This window comes from Camelus dromedarius, chromosome X (assembly GCF_036321535.1).
Source record: "Camelus dromedarius isolate mCamDro1 chromosome X, mCamDro1.pat, whole genome shotgun sequence".
NCBI lineage: Eukaryota > Metazoa > Chordata > Mammalia > Artiodactyla > Camelidae > Camelus > Camelus dromedarius.
This window is the reverse complement of record NC_087472.1, coordinates 79,152,377-79,172,394: the sequence shown is the minus strand read 5'-3', so window position 1 is coordinate 79,172,394 and position 20,018 is coordinate 79,152,377. Positions and strand designations below refer to the sequence as shown.

Genomic DNA, 20,018 nt, shown 5'->3' with positions numbered 1-20,018 from the left:
AGAAACTGTGACAGGTAAGAGCTCTCAGCTGAGAGGCAGCTGTGCCATGCTCGTTGGACAGAGCTTGGCAGCAAGTCTTAATGACTAGTCACCAAAAAAAAAAAAAAAAAGTGCAAAGGAGCACAGCTTCTCTTTTGAGAGCTCCAAGATACCATCAATATTGGTCCCAGCCCAGGGAAAGCCAGAAAAAAATTGCCTCAAGCACTAAGGAGTGGGGGTGGAGCGCAGGGGCAAAATGGGTAATGAGTCAGAAAGGAATGTCTGCTAACCCACACGCATACCTGCATGCCATTATGAAGAGAGCCCTGCACACATTTCTTTTCATACCAGGGTCTCCCAGGCACTTCTGAGGGCAATTTTTCCGTGTGAGAGTCTGCCTTGTGCTTTACAGAACAATAAGTAGGTCACTTACTTGCTTTCAGATGGACCGCTGCAGGAGTGTGCTGTCACTGTGATATCTTTTTTTCTCTCTCACGCTTTCTCAGTATCACCAGCCTCGGCTTTCTTCATTCAATAATAGAGTGAAATTCATGCAGTGGCTCCACCATCACTGCTCCAGAGGAAAATAGGGAGAGGGGGTGGTCAAAGCCTGGGCCAGTGGGTTTGGTGTTTTTAGTGATTTGTCTTTAAATAAATGAGCCTCAAACAAGATTTCCCAAATTCAAAAACACATGATTTTTAAGAGTTGATTTCTTATGCAACAATATAAAAATAAGACATTAAATCCAGTAATGAGAAGTAATGCTCCAACATGGCTTTGTTTTGAATCTCCACCTCTTCACTTCCATGCAGGTTTAGGAGAAAGAGCTCCATCTAAAGAGCCCACATTTCCATCTGTTACTTTAGCTACCAGGTCAGAGTTAGAACTGAGACAGGAAGGTAGCAGGGCACAGCCATTCAAGGAATGATACAGCAATTAACATCAAAATGGTGGAAGATTCAACCCCCAGTGGGCCTTGAGGCTCAAGATGGTGGGAGATTTCACTTCTAGCAGACCTTGAGCTTTATTATGTGCCTATTGTAATACACTAGCATGGTGACTAACATGCCCACAGGCGCCATGACAGTCCCGAGGCTAGCCCGAAAGGTCAAAGAATGGGAAATGGCCAGCTTCCTGGGAATCCCAGCCCCTTCCCCAGTCTAGTTAGACTGCTCCTTCGACTTATTAGCATATGAAGCTACCGAGCCCATAAAAACTGGCAACACGGCGGCGCCTCATGACCGCCACTGCCCCCTCTCCCTCCCTCTTTGGAGATGGCCCACACTCTGTCTATGGACTATATACCTACTTTTACTTTAATCTGAGCACCCAAACCCCACACCTTGTGGCCTTTCTCTTGCCTTTTGATGTATCTCTAAATAAATCTACCTTTACTCAACTGTGGCTCACTCTTAAATTCTTTCCTGCATGAAGACAAGGACCCACACTTGGCGGGGCATGTCCCAGGGACTCAACTGAGACCTGGGACACGGCCACATCCGTTTTTCCTGCATCAGAACCTTTAGAAAGGTGAGCTGACCTCTTGGATGTGTGAACGAAAAAACTGCAAATCATATCAGTAAACAAAGAATGCTGAAACCATAAAGTCATTAGCAGACAAGCCTGCAGCCCAGCCTCTGCAGCCACTAACAATGGTGCACTCTGAAGGGACTCAGAATAAGAAAGCACAAGATACTGGCCCTAGGTAGCTAGGTGCTTGTCAAGGAATGAATTCAATGAGCCCAAATGTTTGCTCCCTCCCATACATAGAAAAGCACTAAATTCTTTAACTTGAGATGCCTGGTTTTCTTTAGTTAATGTTCCAACTACCAGGTCTTTGTTGTAAAACTCCTATACATCCTAGTTCCTCCCCTACCTCTTTGGAGCAGTCCCTCAGAGCGATCTGAGAGGCTGTCATCCCGGGCTCAAAGTGGGTTCGAATCCTCAGAAATGTCCACCAAATAAAACATAACTCTCAACTTTTAGGCTGTGCGTTTATTTCAGCCGACAGATGCAACATGGGGGAAATACTTTCTAAGCAGTAAATCCAGGATATCCCTGCTCTTTGTTTCCATGACGCAATGGGTCACTTCGGAGACTCTCAGTAAAATAAACCCAGGATGGCCATCAGAATTGAGGCATTTGCTAGCCAAAACAGCTGCAGGATAAGCGGATTCTCTGTCCCAAGTTCCCATCCTCCCAATGTTTTCGCTTTAGAGCAAGAGGGGCAACAGAGAACAAGATGAGATGGGCAAGGCGGCATCTTCGTCATCCTCATCCTGCCAAGGAACAACCCAAACAGGATTCGATGCATTTTTATGTGACAGAGAAATAAAGTAAGGTAGAAAATTGTGGAAGGTGGGAATCAACTTTGGCAAAGCTTCTCAAGCACACTTCACTCTTTGGTTTAAAAAGTATGTATACCTTTTTGTGTGTGGTGGGGGTGGGGTGGGGGGAGTGGCCGGGAGACTGGGCAGGGGTGAGAGGTAAGCAGATAGAAAGGACATTTCTCTAAGATAATATGTAGAAAGCAAAATTTCTTGCCCCTACAGAGAAAAAGTCATACTTCAATGGAAAACTCTTTATTGCCTAAAGCACTTGCTTCCTATAGGAGCTATTTTAGAACTCCGTTGTAGGGAAGGGACAGACATGTAAAATTATGTCCTGTCTGGTTCAATTGACTTCCTTCACCCCTGGGTGGGGGTGGAAAAAAAAGGTCTGCCTCCATTTGCAATTCATTTCTTTTTTTCCATTTGCAATTCATTTCAACATTCTTTATTCCCTATAAATCTGGGCTGCTCCTTTTCTAAATCAGTTGTAACACGTGCTCGTTCCCTCAGTTATTAGGGGTAAAATAAAATCTTTAACACATGTACATTTTGATGTCTGTACGAGGGGCTCTATTTTACCTTTTTTTTTTTTTTTTTTTTTTTTTTTTTTTTTTTTTTTCTGAAAATTCTCTTGTAACACCCTTGTAAGATTTTGTTCTTGGGTAGCAGCAGAAGGATACGGGGCGGAGGCCTTCAGGCTGCAGGAGGCTAGTGCCGGCTCACCTGATCTGCAGGTAAGGGGAGCAAATGGCTCTTCTCCGGGGACATGCCCTTTCTCCCCTCTAATCTTGCAGGTTAATACCACCATCCAAAATATGAATTTGGTCACCGTTCGGGAGAAAGCTTCCTTCCCATTTTCGAGGGCATTACTTCTGGGTCCTCTCTACACTGACGGGTTTCCCACGCTCTCGATTCGCAGATCTGCTGCGTGGGAGAGCTGCAGTTTCACCCGGTGGGCAGGGCTGGGTTTCTGTTAGCCTGCCTGCAACACCCCCGGGCTCTGCCAACACACAATGATCAGTGGCATTCCTGAAATTCCTGACATAGCAGAGAAGCCAGGCCTGGCCTGGCGAATGCCCTTGAACTGTGGTTCTGACCCTAATGGGGCATTTATCTTTTATTCACAGCCAGAGGTTAGGACCTATTTATGTAAATCCTCCACCAAGGGTCAATTCATCTTGACCCCCCGGGTTTTCATTTCTCTAATTGTCTCAGGTATTTTTTTTAGACCCCTTGGAAACTCTTCATTCAGGGAAAAGCTTTGGGGTCAGGAAGAATTCGGTTACAAAGGGAAGGGGTGGAGGGCTGGAAGAGTCGAGGAGGCTTCCTTTGAAGTGTTCTAAGAAGCTTTCAGAGGCCACCCAGTTGACAAAGTAAAAACAGCAATGACCTTATGCACCCCATTTTATTCACAGAAAGTAAGCTTTCTTGAAATAGTGTCTTCACCCAAAAAGTACCTTAGAGCACATATTGTCCCGTCTCAGCGGTGGAAAGGGGTTGAGAAAGGAGCTATTAGAATTGAGGGCCTATGGGCGGGTGCTGGCTCTGCAGACAATGGTTCCCACTTAATGGACCCCAGCATCCTCCCAGCTTTGCATTTTAAAAGGGGGCCCCAGAATAGTGAGAAAATACTTGATTCCTAAGAACTGACCTAGGTTACAGGGATTTCAGGCCACATGGGAAGCCAGCAGGGGAGATATTTAGAGGTCAGCCGGTCTTTTGGGGGCCCTCAAATCATTCTTGATTGAGAGCTTTGTGCTGTGGCCTCCAACTCCCAGTAATGAATACTTTGAGGGAAGGAATCACTTGAAAAGCAGCCCAACTGTTTAACAACCCTGACAGTGAATTTCTCTTTTTCACTAACTGGATTTTCATCTTTTATACCTTAAGCCTGTTGAATTTTATTTTTTCATGCTCCATTTTCAATAGAGAGGTGCGCAGAATCTTCTCTTGAAAAATCTTCTCTTCTTTATTTGCTGCCAACTTTTATTCTGAAAAATTCCAAACACACAGGAAGGTTGAACAAATAGTACAGTGAACACCTTAGATAACAAACATTTAAATTCAACAAATGTTAACCTTTTGGTATATTTGCTTTATCTGTATACATACTATATATATATAATTTGCTTTATGTATGTCTATACATTTTTTATTTTGCTGATCTATTTAAAATTGGAATTTAGGGATTTGGGATTAACAGATATACACTATGGTATGTAAAATAAACAACAAGGACCTACTGTATAGTACAAGGAACTATATTCAATATCTTGTAATAACCTATATATATATAAAACTGAATCACTTTGCTGTACACCTGAAACATTGTAAATGAACTATACTTTAATTTAAAAAAAAGTAAACTGGAGACATCCTGACACTTCCCCCCAAATACTTCACTCTGCATATCTTAATATAAGTTCATTCTCATATATAACTATCATAGCATTAGCACCCCTAAGAAAATTAATAGGAACTCCCTACTATTATTTAACTCTCAAAACATCCAGTCTATATTCTTTTTTAAACCAGGATCCAATCACAATCCATACATTTGGTTTCTTTAGTTTTTTTGGAATCATCCCCCTACTTCTTTTTTTTTTTTTTTAATGACATTATCTTTTTGAAAAGACTTTATAGAAAGTCTCACATGCGGGACTTGTCTGATGATTTCCTTGTGGTGATATTTAACTTATTCTGCTATCTCCAAGATTTCCTGTTGTTATGAGTTGAATTGTGTCTGTCCCCCAAAATCATATGTGGAAGCTGAAGGGGAACAGAATTTGTCACCTTAACATATGACTTTTTGGCATAAGGATTATTTTAGGCTGACTATTTTTTAAGAAACAGCAGAAACAGGAAAAGCTCTAAAAACTGAGTGAGTAGACGTTACTCTTTGTAAGGGACATTTACATTCATAAGTAAGATATCCATTTGTAAGGATGTGTCCCCTGTACCAAGAAGAGAGAATGACTAAATTTCTAGAAACTTATTAATGGAGAAGGCAGGGACTCAAATCTTCATCACAGCCATACCCTTGTTTATTTCATTTGCTTTGTGTTTTTCCTGGTAGCCTGCCATAACTGGCTCCCCACCTCCCATCTGTCTTTTGTCTTTAGCTGGAGATGGTATTTCAGGTGGTGTGGCTTGAGCCATTTGAGGGGATTACTCAGTTTTCCTGGGTATCTCCCATGTATATAGGAGGTATACATGTTATTAAACTTCTGTTTGTTTCTCTCCTGTTAATCTGTCTTTTTATTACAGGGGGGTCTCAGCCAAGAACCTAGAAAGGAAAAGGGAAAATTATTTTTCCTCCTCTACAAAGCCCTAACCCCTAGTGCTTCAGAATGTGACGTTATTTGGAAATAGGGTCGTTGCAGACATAATTAGCTAAGATGAGGTCATACTGGAGCAGGGTGGGTCCCTAATCCAAAATGACTGGTGACTTTTTTTTTTAAACATTTTTTATTGATTTATAATCATTTTACAATGTTGTGTCAAATTCCAGTGTACGGCACAATTTTTCAGTTATACATGAACATATATATATTCATTGTCACATTTTTTTCTCTGTGAGCTACCACAAGATCTTGTGTATATTTCCCTGTGCTATACAGTATAATCTTGTTTATCTATTCTACAATTTTGAAATCCCATCTATCCCTTCCCACCCTCTGCCCTCTTGGCAACCACAAGTCTGTATTCTCTGTCTGTGAGTCTATTTCTGTCCTGTATTTACGCTTTCTTTTTGTTTGTTTGTTTGTTTTTGTTTTTGTTTTTTAGATTCCACATATGAGTGATTTCATATGGTATTTTTCTTTCTCTTTCTGGCTTACTTCACTTAGAATGTCATTCTCCAGGAGCATCCATGTTGCTGCAAATGGCATTATATTGTCGGTTTTTATGGCTGAGTAGTATTCCATTGTATAAATATACCACATCTTCCTTATCCAGTCATCTGTTGATGGACATTTAAGCTGTTTCCATGTCTTGGCTATTGTAAATAGTGCTGCTATGAACACTGGGGTGCAGGTGTCATCCTGAAGAAGGGTTCCGTCTGGATATAAGCCCAGGAGTGGGATTCCTGGGTCATATGGTAAGTCTATTCCTAATCTTTTGAAGAATCTCCATACTGTTTTCCATAGTGGCTGCACCAAGACTGGTGATCTTATAAAAGGAGAAACGTGGAGATAGACATGCACACAGGGGCAACACCATGTAAACATGAAGGCAGAGATCTAGGCGATGCTTTTACCCATCAAGGAACATGAAAGATGGCCAGCAAACCATCAGAAGCTAGGAGAGAAGCGTGGAACAGAGCCTCACAGCCCTCAGAAGAAATCAACTCTGCACACATCTAATTTCACACTTTCAGCCTCCAGATAATAAATTTGTGTCGTTTAAGCCACTCAGTTTGCAGTACTTTGTTATGGCAGCCTAACAAATTAATATACCTGTAAACTGGATGGTAGAGGTCTTAGAGGCGTGACTAGATTCAGGTTACACATTTTTTGGCATGAATACTACACAGGGGACGCTGTGCCCTTCATATTGTATCACACCACATTACACCACCGAGCCTAAGGCTATCTCACTGTAAATGGTGTTAAGTGTGATCATGGGGTTAAGGTCATGACCGCCAAGCTAAGTTTTGCTCTTTGCAATTAAAAAAGTAACTTGAGCGGTGATACTTAGGAACCACATAAGTATACTGCCTCCATCAATCCGTCACCCAGTTGTTTGAACATTCCTTGATAAGCCTTGCCTGAATGGGTTATATTCTTGGAAGATGGCAAAATGGTGCTTTTGTAAAAATCCATTTGCAATTGTTAGCTGCCATTCTTCTATAAAGAAGGATCAAATGGAGACAAACTTAAGTTTTTCCTTAAAAGTCAGGGTAAACACTTAACTCTTTCCCTTAGTTGCCAATTTTCAGAATAAAGTGTTGATACAATAGTCATCACCAGTCACTAATGAGTTTTTTCTCTCATTTGATTACCATGATGGACTCATGATACTCATGGCTTTAATTTATTCAATCATAAGCAAAGACAGTCATTATTCTTCTTGATGCTCAATTGTCCAAAATTTGAGAGCTCCTTAAACTGGCTCCTTTGTCCTTTTGACACAACCCCACTGGTCTTTTAATGCCTTCTTAATTTCTGGCATACGAACAGCCTCACCTTATATATTGCCTGTACCAAACCAGGAATAAGCCATTTCTCCAAGAAGCAATGTTTCCTTTTATTAGAGAATGGTATTTAGAAACCAAGATCTGGTTTCAATGTAAGCTTATTGCTACCAGGATGTCACTGCTTCAAGACCAGAGCAGCAAACCGCACTATGAAACAGAAAGGCCAGCTTTATGGGCAAGCTACCAGTACAGTCACACAGACATTCATGCCCAGAAGGGCCTTGTGTTTGGAATTTCAAGTTCTGTAACCCATGTCTTGAAATTATTTGCAATTTTATCTTTGTATTTGGTCAATGTAGTCCAGTGTGATAATGGAGCATGAACCAGGGACTTGGAGCCTCTGTTCATGCTTGGCTCCCCAGGACAGGTTCCCAGGGGGCTGCTCCCACACCTCCTAGTGCCCTGGGTCCTGCCCAGTCTCCCCTTGTCCAACCTTTCCCAGCAACCACTGTTGCCCTCTGTCCCCAGTGAGAGCCAGGGTGTGAGTGTAGGGAAGGTCAGATTGAATGCATTTGCCCCACAACATTTTGGGACAAGGCATGGTGGTGGTGTCCCTACCCCAATTGGCAGTGCCACATCATATTCAGCAGGTGACTGGGCAAGGATAGCCTCTTAGCCACCACCAGTTCAGATCCCTAGTGTATCCCAGCCCTAAGGTTCCAATATGTTTGGAGGGCTCCCATTAGCTGTTGGGTTGGGGCAGCAGGCCCATGGGAAAGGGAAATGTCTGGTTGACTTCCCTGCCCCTGGCCCAGGGTGCACAGCACATCCCATTAGTCAGACCCCGTTGTCACAAGGCAGGGACCCTGGGGACCTGGGAGCACCTGCACTTGCCTCCTGAGTATCTCCTGCAAAGGGAGTACCCTGGGCCTAGGGAGATCTTTTCTTCCTTCCCACTTCCCAAATCTGGTTTGTGTTAGTCTCTCCTGGCCAACTCAAGACAGTCTCCAGGACAAGTCGCAAAATACAAATTGTGAAATTTCAGCTATTCCACACGCGAATCAAATGCTCTTACTTTTGCTTTTAAAGCTGCCATTGTACAATATAAAGATGAAGAGTAAAATTCATGCTTACAGTTTTTATTTTTCTTTCCCTAGAACAACATTAAGTAGCAAATAGAAAAAAAAACTCATGATAAGTTGAGTGAGGGAGAGACTGTGGAAGGAAGGAAAAGGCTTTATGTTTTAGTACTTTTAATGGCACTTTATCCTGCTTTTTGAACAGGCAGCCCCGCATTTTCATTTTGCACTGGGCCACACAAGTTATGTCACTGGTCTTGTAAAATACATATACATTTCATATATAAAAAAACTTATACATTAATATATATGATATATATTAATCATGAGATCATACCGATATTTTGAATTCAAATTTAACATTATAGGGTTTTTCCAAATGTTTATTTTATACATGTATTTATTTTCTATTACACTGAAGATTCTGGTTCTGAATATAAAATCAACGTAATTACTTTTTTCTTTGTCTATAATATATACACCTACATAAGTTTCAAAATTTCAATGCCAATGTTACCACTAACAATAAAACTACAAAGTAGCATTTAAGATTCTATTTACTTCTTTTTGACTTCAGTACAGTCTAAGTACTATGTTCATAAGTTATTTGAAATAATTCTTGTCTCTGTGTGATTCTATTACCTTTGATGCACAGTTAGGTTTATTTGTTTCTTTCCAATTTTAGGCTTTGCTTTGTCTTCTCTTTTATTTCCTTGTATTTTTTGGATGTTAAACATTTCAAAAGCCAAGCTATGCACAAAGGCATACTCAGAGAAATCGCTCTTCAATTCCTATTCTCTCCTCCTCAGCCCCTCTGCAAGCTCTTTACAGGTAACTGTTTCTACTAGTTTCTGGTTGTTCTTCCAGTATTTGGGGGTGGGGTAAGCAAATACACACATATAGTCTTATTTCCCTCCTTTCATATACAAAAGATAAAACACTAGATATGCTCTGCATATCTTTTTAGAAAAACAGCATCCATATCAGCACATAGACATCTTCTCTTTCATTTTATACAGCTGTATAATACTTCTCTATGAGGCTATATCTTTGTTTATTCAATAAGCCCTTTATTGGTGGCCATATCAGAGTTCCAGTCTTCATTATTAAACAAAATGCCACAATAAATAACCTTGTGCATTTGTTGTTGCATAAATATAGACACCAGGTAAATTCCCAGAAATGAGATTGCTAGGTCAAGGGGTAAGTATAATTTTGTTAGATCTGGCCAAGTTCCCTTCTTGGAAATTGCACCATGTTGCATTCCCACCAGCAACATTTGAGGGTACTTGTTTCTTCACAGGGCTGAAAACAGTGTGTTTTGTCAAACTTGGGGATTTTGGCCAGTGTCATTTTGGTAAAATGGTGACAATGTAGTTTTAATTGGCATTTCTATTATTGTGAGTAAAAGTAAGCCTCTTTTCAAATGTTCATTTGCATTTCTCTGTGAACTCTGCCATTTGCCAATTTTTTTCTAGCAAGATTTCAGACTTCTTCTTCTTTACTGTTAAGAGCTCTTTATTTATTAGGGAGATTAATCTTTTGTCTGTCATATATATGCCAAATATTTTCTCTAGATCTGTCCTTTAACATTTGATTGATTATATGTTTTGAATGTAGATAAATTTATTAATTTTTTATTAATTGATTCTAAATGTTGAGTGATAGTTCAAAAAGCTTTCTCCCAAGACATGGAAATAACTTAAATGTCCATCAACAGATGACTGAATAAAGAAATTATGGTATATTTATGGAATACTACTCAGCCACAAAAAATAATGCCATTTGCAGCAACATGTATGGCCCTGGAGAATGTCATTCTAAGTGAAGTAAGCCAGAAAGAGAAAGAAAAATACCATATGATATCACTCATATGTGGAATCTTAAAAAAAAAAAAAAAGACAAATGAACCTATTTATAAAACAGAAACAGACTCACAGATATAGAAAACAAACTTATGGTTACCGGGGGAAGGGGTTGGGAAGGGATAAATTGGGAGTTCGAGATTTGCAGATACTGACTGGTATATATAAAACAGATAAACAAGTTTATACTGTACCACACAGGGAACTATACTTGATATCTTATAATAACGTATGGTGAAAAAAATATGAAAATGAATACATGTATGTTTATGTATGACTGAAGCATTATGCTGTACACCAGAAATTGACACAACATTGTAAAGTGACTATACTACAATTAAAAAAAAAAAAAAGCTTTCTCTACTCCTAGAGGAAAAAGAAATACAAGGAACTTCCAGTTTTGGCCAAGATGGAGTGCCCCATTCCTTTTAGAGCTTTCCCCTTACAGCTAAGAAACCCTGAATATGACACAACCAACAAGCATTAGAAGACTCTGAAAGGTGGAAAGAAGACAGACTTCCTAGGGACCTCAAACATGACAACACAAAGGAATTCCCAGGGTTTCCTTACCGCTTCCCTTAAGTCCCAGATAGGGCCCTTTAGAAACCACCAACCCAGAACTGCCAATAGGCACAGACAAAAGAAAAAGCTTCGAGAAAAGCCTGATAGCCTTAGTCAAAGGACCGGGGAAAGGATGGCATAAGAACAGAAAGCGTTTTTGGTAATATCGGCATGACTCCAATCAACCAATGGGAGAAAAAAAGCACCTCTCCCTATGTGGGATCTTCCAAGTCCCACTGGCAGAAGCAGGTGGTGCTCCAATTCCCCTGCGGGGGTACAGACGGGGCTGAGCAGAATGCTGAGCTTCTATGCCCGCACGAGGAAGCAGGCAGCGCTCTGACTCCCCTGTAGGGTAGTGTCCAGCAGTGAGCTGAGCCTCCATCCCCACTGCATAGTAAGGGGACTTAATGAGGTGGAGAGAAATGGAGCTAGTCAGTACTCTGATCTCCCCCCATCCCAAGTGTCAGAAGGGCCCAGGAGTGGGGAGCTAGGTATCCACCCCCACCTGGCATCAATGACACTGGACACAGTGATGCTAGTCGGGTCCAGTCAGTGCTACACACTATCCACTATCCTCCTGCTTCTCGTGTCAGCCTGGTCCAATAGGAAGCTGAATCTCCACACCAACCCAGTAGCAACAAGATCAAATAAGGTGGTATGAAACAGGGCTAGTAGGCACTCCTCTTCTCCCCTGCCCAGCGCCATCAGCAGGTCCCAGTGGAGAGGTGGGCCTCCAACACCACCCAACATTCATGAGACAGAATGAGGTGGGGAGAGGTGAGCTAATCCCAACCTGGCTTTCTCCCTCTCCTGGTATCAATGGGGCCCAGTTAGGAAATGAACCTCCATCCCTAGCAGGCATCAACAAGGAGGTGGTGAGAGGTGGCGTTTGTTGGCATTCCACTTTCCCCTTCCTCTCCCTCTACGTCTGAGGGGCTCAGCACAAAGCCAAGCTACTGCCCCTACCCTGTAGCAAAAAAGCAATGAGTCAACACTCAGCTTTCCCTCTCACTAAATGTCAGTGGGGACCAGTGGGGAGGAGAGCTTACATCCACACTAGGAGGCAGTGAGATGTCATCAACCAGGGCCCCATCTGCACTGAGAAGGTCAGTGGAGCCAAATCCACCTGTCTATAATAGGGCAGTGACTCCCCCTGCCTATTTTTGCTGGAATAGTACCATTGGGAAGAAGGGAGCTGAACATATACACCATTCAGCCTTCCTGCTACACTTCAACCAGGGGGCTGTCTGTTTAAAAAAATGAACAAAAATTAATAGGATCCAGAGTCTACTGATGTAATATCCAAAATGTTTGGGATAGAATCAAAAAGCCATTCACCATACCAAGAACCAGGAAAATCACAACATGAATGAGAAAAGACAATCAACAGGCACCAACATGGAAATGAATTAGATAATGGAATTATCTGACAAGAATTTTAAAGCAGCCATCATAAAAATGCATAAAAAATCAACAGGCAATTACAAATTCTCTTCAAACAAATGAAAAACTATAGAAAATCTCAGCAAAGAAATACAAGTTATATGAGCAAACCAAATAGAGATTATAGAACTGAAAAATACAACAATAAAAAGAGTGGAGATGACAGAAGATAAAATCTGTGAATTTGGGGACACATCAATAGAATTTTCCCAATCTGGAACAACAAGAGAAAAAAAGAACAGTCTCAGGGACTGATGGGACAATAGCAAAAGATCTAACATTTATATCATGAGATACCAGAAAAGAGAGAGACAAAAGAACTGAAAATGTTTTTGAGGAAATAATGACTGAGAACTTCTCAAATTTGGAGAATTCAAGGAAGACTCAAGAAACTGAGTGGATCCCAAACAGGATAAGCCCAATGAAATCCATGTCAAGATACAAGATTTCTGAAAGGTTTTGAAAACCAAAAAGAAAAAAAAGTCATGAACGCAGCCAGAGAGAAATAATACACTACTTACAATGGAATTCCAATTTGAATCACAGGGTATTTCTCAAATGAAACCATGGAGGCCAATAGGAAATAGTACGACATTTTTTAAGTACTGGAAGAAAAGACCTGTCAATTGTGAATTCTATATCAAGTGAAAATTTCATTCAGGAATGACAAGGAAGTAAAAGGATTGTTAGTCAAAAGAAACTAAGAGAATCTGTTACGAGAAAACCTATCCTTAAAGAATGGCTAAGAGAACAAGGTTTCGAAGTTCAAAAAGGAAAGAAGAACATTGGAATGGGTAAAAACAAGAAATCAGAAGGGGGTGTAGCTCAGTGGTAGAGTACATACTTAGCATGCACGAGGCCCTGGGTTCAATCCCCAGTGCCTCCTCTACAAATAAATAAATACATCTAATTACCTCCCCCCCCACCCAAATAAAGAACCAACCGGATAGAAAATTTAAAAAAAAACAAGAAATAGAAATAGAAGAGCAAAATAAACCCAAAGGAAGCAGAAGAAGGAAAATAATAAAGATACGAGTAGAAATCAATGAAATTAAAAATAGGTACACAAGACAGAAAATCAATGAAAGAAAAAGAAAGTTCTTTTTAAAAAATCAATAAAACTGATAAACCTTTAGCAAGGCTAACAAAGATTTTAAAAAAGAGAGAGAGGACACAAATTACCAGTATAAGAAATAAAACATAGGCTATCATTTCACATCCTGAAACCATTAAAAGGCTAATAAAGGAATGCTATGAACTGTATGCTCATAAATTTGAAAACTGAGAAATGGACCAATTCCTCCATATTCACAAACTACCATATTCAACCTCAATAAAACAGGCACCCTAAATAGTCCTCTAAGCATTGAAAAAAATGAATTTGTAATTAAAAAACACCTGAATGGTTTCAATGGAGAATTCTACTAAACATTTAAAGATGAATTAACACCAATTTTACACAATCTCTTCCGGAGTATAGCAGAGATGGGAGCACTTTCCAACTCATTTTATGATGCTAATATTACCCAGATACCAAAACCAAATAAAGACAGTACCAAAAAAAAAAAAAAAAAAAAAAACAAACTATAGAACATTATCTCTCATGAACTTAAACACAAAAAATCTTCAGTAAAATATTAGCATATCTAATCCAGCAATATAGAAAAGTAATTATACTGCATAACCAAGTGGGATCTATTCTAAGTATAAAAGGCTGATTCAACATTTGAATATCAGAATAGCTATAATTAAAAAATAGTACAAACATCTAATGTTTTTAAAGATGTGGAGAAACTGAATCACTCATACATTGCTGGGGGAATGGAAAATGGTACAGTCACTCTGATAAACAATGCAGCACTTTCGTCCAAAACTAAACCCGGCTCACCATACAACCCCAAAACTGTATTATTTGGCATATATCCCAAAGGAATGAACACATGTTCACACAAAAACCTATATGCAAATGTTCACATAAGCTTTATTAACAATATCCTAAACCTGGAAATAACCCAAATGTCCTTCAGTGCGTGACTGGTTAAACAAACTGTGATACATCCAGACCAATGGAGTACCGCTTCGCAATAAAAAGGAACAAACTATTGATACAGCAACGGTCTGGATCTCAAGGGAATTAGGCTGTGAGAAAAAGCCAGTCCCAAAATGTCACATACTACATGACTCTATATCTATGTAACATTCTTGAAATGACAAAGTTATAGAAATGGAGACCAGATTAGGAGTGGCCATAGGTCAGGGATAAGGGAGGAGAGTGTGACTATAAAAGGCAACACGAGGGATCGCTGTGGTGACGCAGCTGTTCTGTATCTCGCCTGTGTCGATGTCCGTATCCTGGTTGTGATATTGTGCTACAGGTGTGTTAGTCAGCTCAGGCCTCCATAACAAAGTACTGAAGACTGGTGGCTTGAACAACATTTATTTCTCACAGTTCTGAAGACTGTGCATCCAAAATCAAGGCCCTAACAGATTCAGTGCCTTGGAAGGGCCCTCTTTCCTGGCTTGCAAATGGCCGCTTTCTTGCTGTATCCTCAGATGGCCAAGAGAGAGAACTCTGGTGGCTCTTCCTCTTCTTTTAAGGGTACTAATACCATCATGGAGGTCCCACTCTGATGACCTCATCTAAACCTAATTAACTCACAAAGGCTCTACCTCCAAATACCATCATGTTAGGCATTACAACTTCAACATACAAATTTAAAGAGGGACACATTCAGTCCAAAACAAGGGGTTTTTTTTTTATTATTATTACTGCAATAAAATATACATAGCATGAAGTTTGCCATTTTGACTATTTTTAAGGGTACAATTCAGTGGCATTAAGCATATTCAGAATGTGGTTTAACCATCACCACTATTTCTAAAGCTTTTCCATCACAAAACAAAAACTCTATAACCATTCAATAACCACTCCCCATTTCCCCTCTCAGCCCCTGGTAACCTATTCTTTCTGTCTCTATAAATCTGCCTGTTTGTACCATGCTTTTGCACAATGTTATCACTGGGGGAAACTGGGTAAAGGGTACACAGGATCTCTGTATTATTTCTTACAACTGTACATGAATCCACAAATATCGCAAAATATTTTAAAAAAGAAATCCATTCATGTTTTCATCTATTACTTATATGGGTTTTAAATTATTCTTAAAATCTCTGATCCATTTACTAATTAACCTCTTAATCTCTTAAACTGGTACTGTGTCACACAACCATGTGACAACCAGTCCTCTACCGCAGCCAAACTTTTCTACATTGGATCAAATAATTTTGGTCTTTTCAGCTTCTCTCATTCCCCCTTTCTACCTCTTTATCATTTTATTTATTTATTTTTTGTTTGGTTCACTTTTTTTGTTTATTTTTGTTTGAGGGGAGATAATTAGGTTTATTTATTTACTTATTTTAATGGAGGTACTGGGGATTGAACCCAGGACCTCGTGCATGCTAAGCATGGACTCTACCACTGAGCTCTACCCTCCCCCCTCTTTACCATTTTAGTTGATGTTCCAGAAGACAATATACTTTTGAAGGAAAGACAGAAACTACAACAGCCCCACAATGAATACATAACACTAATAAAAACAACTACAATGACAACTACAAGGAAAACTACAATGATTTATTAACTGCTAGGAACTCTAGATAATTATAGTCGTCCTGTGGTATCCACAGGGGATTGGTTCCAAGACCTCCTGTGAATACCAAAATCCGTGAATACTCAAGTCCCTTACATAATATGGTGCAGTATTTGCATATAGCTTATGCATATCTTCCTGTATACTTTGTATCATCTCTAGATCACTTATACTAATACAATGTAAATGCTATGCAAATAGTAGCCATTTTCACATGGAAAATTCAAGTTTGGCTTTTTGGAACTTTTTGGAATTTTTTTTCTGAATATTTCTGATCCACGATTGGTTCAATCTGCAGGTGCGGGACCTGTGGCTCTCGAAAGCCAACTGTGTATCATTTAATCTTTATATCAACCTTGCAGGAAAGGTATAATTAGTCCAACTTTACATATGAGGAAATTTAAGCTTGGAGAGGTTAACTAAGCTGAAAATCACGCCTTTTATTAAAATGATGGAGGGGCTATGAGAATGCAGGTTGTCAACTGAAATAAATGTGCAGCCTAAAAGTTAAGAGTTATGTTTTATTTGGCGGGAGGACTCGAGGCGGGATGACAGCCTCTCAGATGGCTCTGAGGGACTGCTCTGAAGACGTAGGGGAGGAGCTAGGATATATAGGAACTTTACAACAAAGACCAGGTAGTTGGAACAATAAAAGATTGCTTGTTATCTAAAGAAAACCAGGCATCTCAAGTTAAAGAATTTAGTGCTTTTCTATATACAGGAGGAAGCAAACATTTGGGCTCACTGAATTCATTCCTTTGATAAGCACCTAGCTATCTAGGGCCAGTATCCTGTCCTTTCTTATTCTGAGTCCGCTCAGAGGGCACCATTGTGAGTGGCTGCAGAGGCTGGGCTGCAGGCTTGTCTTCCCTGGAGGGTGGCGGCAGCTGCTGATGACTTGATGGTTCCAGTATTCTTTGTTTACTGATATGTTTGCAGTGTTTTCACTCACATTGCAGTATTTTCGTTCACAAGGTACATATGCAGGTGGCATAAGAGTTTAGGTGCTTTCCTCTGTGAAGAACTGAACTGAACCCAGGAAGTCTCATTTGGAAAGCAGCAGGACATTCCATTGGCCCAGGTGTTTTCTTGTCCCAGGTCCTAGAAACAGAGCATCACACTCTAGCCCTGTGTTAGTTTGCCAGGGCTGCCATAGCAAAAGCCACAAATTGGGTGGCTCAACAACAGACAGTAATTTTCTCACAGTTCTGGAGGCTAGAAGTCCAAGATCAAGATGTCGGTAGCTTTGGTTTCTCCTGAGGCCTCTCTCCTTGGCTTATAGACGGCCGCCTTCTCCCTGTGTCCTCACATGGTCTTGCCTCTGTGCACGCACATCCCTGGTGTCTCCTTTTGTGTTCAAATTTTTCTTTGACAGCAGTCAAATTGGATTAGGGCCCACCCTAATGGCCTCACTTTAACTTAATTACCTCCTTAAAGGCCCTATTTCCAAGTACAGTCACATTCTGAGGTATTGGGGTTTGGGCCTTCAACGTGTGAATTTGGTGGGGGTGGGGGACACAAATTCAGCCTATAACAGACCCTGAGACTATAAAAAAGAAAAAAGAAAAACAGTTTTAAAACCAAGAGAAACACCTCCACAAAATTATATGTGTTTCAAGTAGGTGTAATCTTCTGCTCATTTACATTTCATCCAGTCCAGTGTCTTTCAAAAGTTTTTTGACCAGGTAAAAAAAATTTTAATATATTTTGCATCATGTCTCAGTACATATTTATTTTTATAAACCCAGACAAGATCCAGAAATTAATTCTGATCTTACTGTGTGCAATGTGTTCTGACATTTTCTATTCTGTAATTTTCTTTTATTCTGTGCCTTCAAATTAAAAGACTGCTAGTTGCCCCGCACTGAATTGATTTTAGGAACTACTTTTCTTGATGACCTGCTGTTGGAAAATCAATGTTCTAATTTGTGCTGTCAGCTGTGATTGTCAACTTTTTTTGTTCATTCTACCACCTCTCTCAAAGCCCGGATTCCCCTCTCTTGCCGCCCCACACATGTATCAGATCAATTGGATTTTGTTCTTTTCAAAGCCTTGATCCACTCATTCATTAGTTTCAGTTCGTAATTCCTTCATTTCTGTCAACTGCCCAGGAAACTGCGGCACCATTTCCTCTGTAAATAGAAAATTGCCATCTAATGGTGGAAGCGAGACAATGCAGGCCTACATTTGGCATCCTTCCTCCTCCCTCACCTCCTCCCCTTTTTTTTTTTAATCTCTGCTCTCGTCCATTCCCTCTTTCTGATGCAATTTTCACAAATACTCAGCAGCATTTTAGCAGCGATTCTTCAAAAATCTTCCAGCAGTGATATTACATTCTGTAAATTTCACTACTCCTTTAGCAGAAGTTTGAAGGTCTGGGTGCTAGATGTAGCTCTGTCCTATACCAGCTGTGTGACCTTAAAATGCTGCTTTACCTCTCTGAGTCTCAGTTGTCTTCACCACAAAATGACATGATAAGACGTGCCTTGACAACCTGAGTTGTCCTGGGATTCAACAAAATACAGCCCGTTTCGGCCCCTCCCCTGTTTGTCTATCCTTAACTCATCAGTCAGATACTGTTAAAATTAAGTCAGATGACGTCACTCTCTGCTCAAAACCATCATCTGGTTTCTCAGAGTAAAAATCCAAGCGTTTACAATCACCTAAAAGGTCCTACATAATGGAATCAGCTTGGCCCCTTAACACCACTGGGTAGAAATACTGGAGTGTCACTGCCTGCTTCCACAGGGCCAAGGGTGGGGGTTAGGTGGAAGACCAAGCTCCCTATTTAGCCCCACTGGAAGTGTGGTGAAGGGTATGGTGTGACTGGCTGGAGTCAGGGTGTGTATTATCAAAAAGACTTTCTGTTCTTCAAAACAAAAAAAACAAAAACCCAATCAAAAAATGGGCAAAAGACTTAAACAGACATTTCTCCAGTGAAGACATACAGATGGCCATCAGGCACATGAAAAGATGCTCAATATCACTAATTATCAGAGAAATACATATCAAAGCTACAATGAAGTATCACCTCACATCAGTCAGAATGGCCATCATCAAAAAGTCCACAAACAATAAATGCTGGAGAGGGTGTGGACAGAAGGGAACCCTTTTACACTGTTGGTGGGAATGTAAATTGGTGCAGTCACTATGGAGGACAGTATGGAGGCTACTTAAAAAGCTAAAACTAGAGTTAGCCTATGATCCAGCAATCCCACTCCTGGGCATATATCTGGAAAAACTCTTAATTTGAAAAGATACATGCACCCAATGTTCATAGCAGCACTATTTACAATAGCCAAGACATGGAAGCAACCTAAATGTCCATCAACAGAACCGTTGGATAATGAAGATGTGGTATATATATACAAAGGAATACTACTCAGCCATAAAAAAGAATGAAATAATGCCATTTGCAGCAACATGGATGGACCTAGAGATTATCATACTAAGTGAAGTAAGTCAGACAAAGACAAATATATGATATCACTTATATGTGGAATCTAAAAATATGACACAAATGAACTTATTTACAAAACAGAATAGACACACAGACATAGAAAACAAACTTATGGTTACCAAAGGGGGAAGAGAGGGGAGGAATAAACTAGAAGTTAGAGATTAATATATATACATTACTATATATAAAACAGATAAGGACTTACTGTATAGCACAGGGAACTATATTCAATATCTTATAATAACCTGTAGTGGAAAAGAATCTGAAAAAGTATGTGTGTGTATATGTATGTATGTATGTGTGTGTGTGTGTATATATATATATAACTGAATCACTTTGTTGTACACCTGAAACATTGTGAATCAACTATACTTCCATTAAAAAATTAAACTAAAAAAACAACAAAATAAGGTCCTTCAGGCAAAAACTGTGCCTTCATTAGTAAACCTTATTTCCCTAGTTTCAAGCACAATCAATATCTAGCTGCTGTTTTTAAAAAATGCTTATTGAACT

The 20,018-nt window shown here is 40.0% G+C and overlaps 1 long non-coding RNA gene across 1 annotated transcript in view; it reads right to left on the bottom strand.

Moving 5' to 3' along the window:
• LOC116150720 (uncharacterized) overlaps positions 1–20,018 on the bottom strand; it is a 142,828-nt gene that overhangs the window by 79,285 nt on the left and 43,525 nt on the right. Inside the window, exons 2-3 of the long non-coding RNA XR_004134464.2 lie at positions 4,195–4,301; positions 413–550 (exon numbers count right to left, since the gene is read on the bottom strand). This is a non-coding gene — a long non-coding RNA (uncharacterized LOC116150720). The remainder of the gene's footprint in view (positions 1–412; positions 551–4,194; positions 4,302–20,018) is intronic.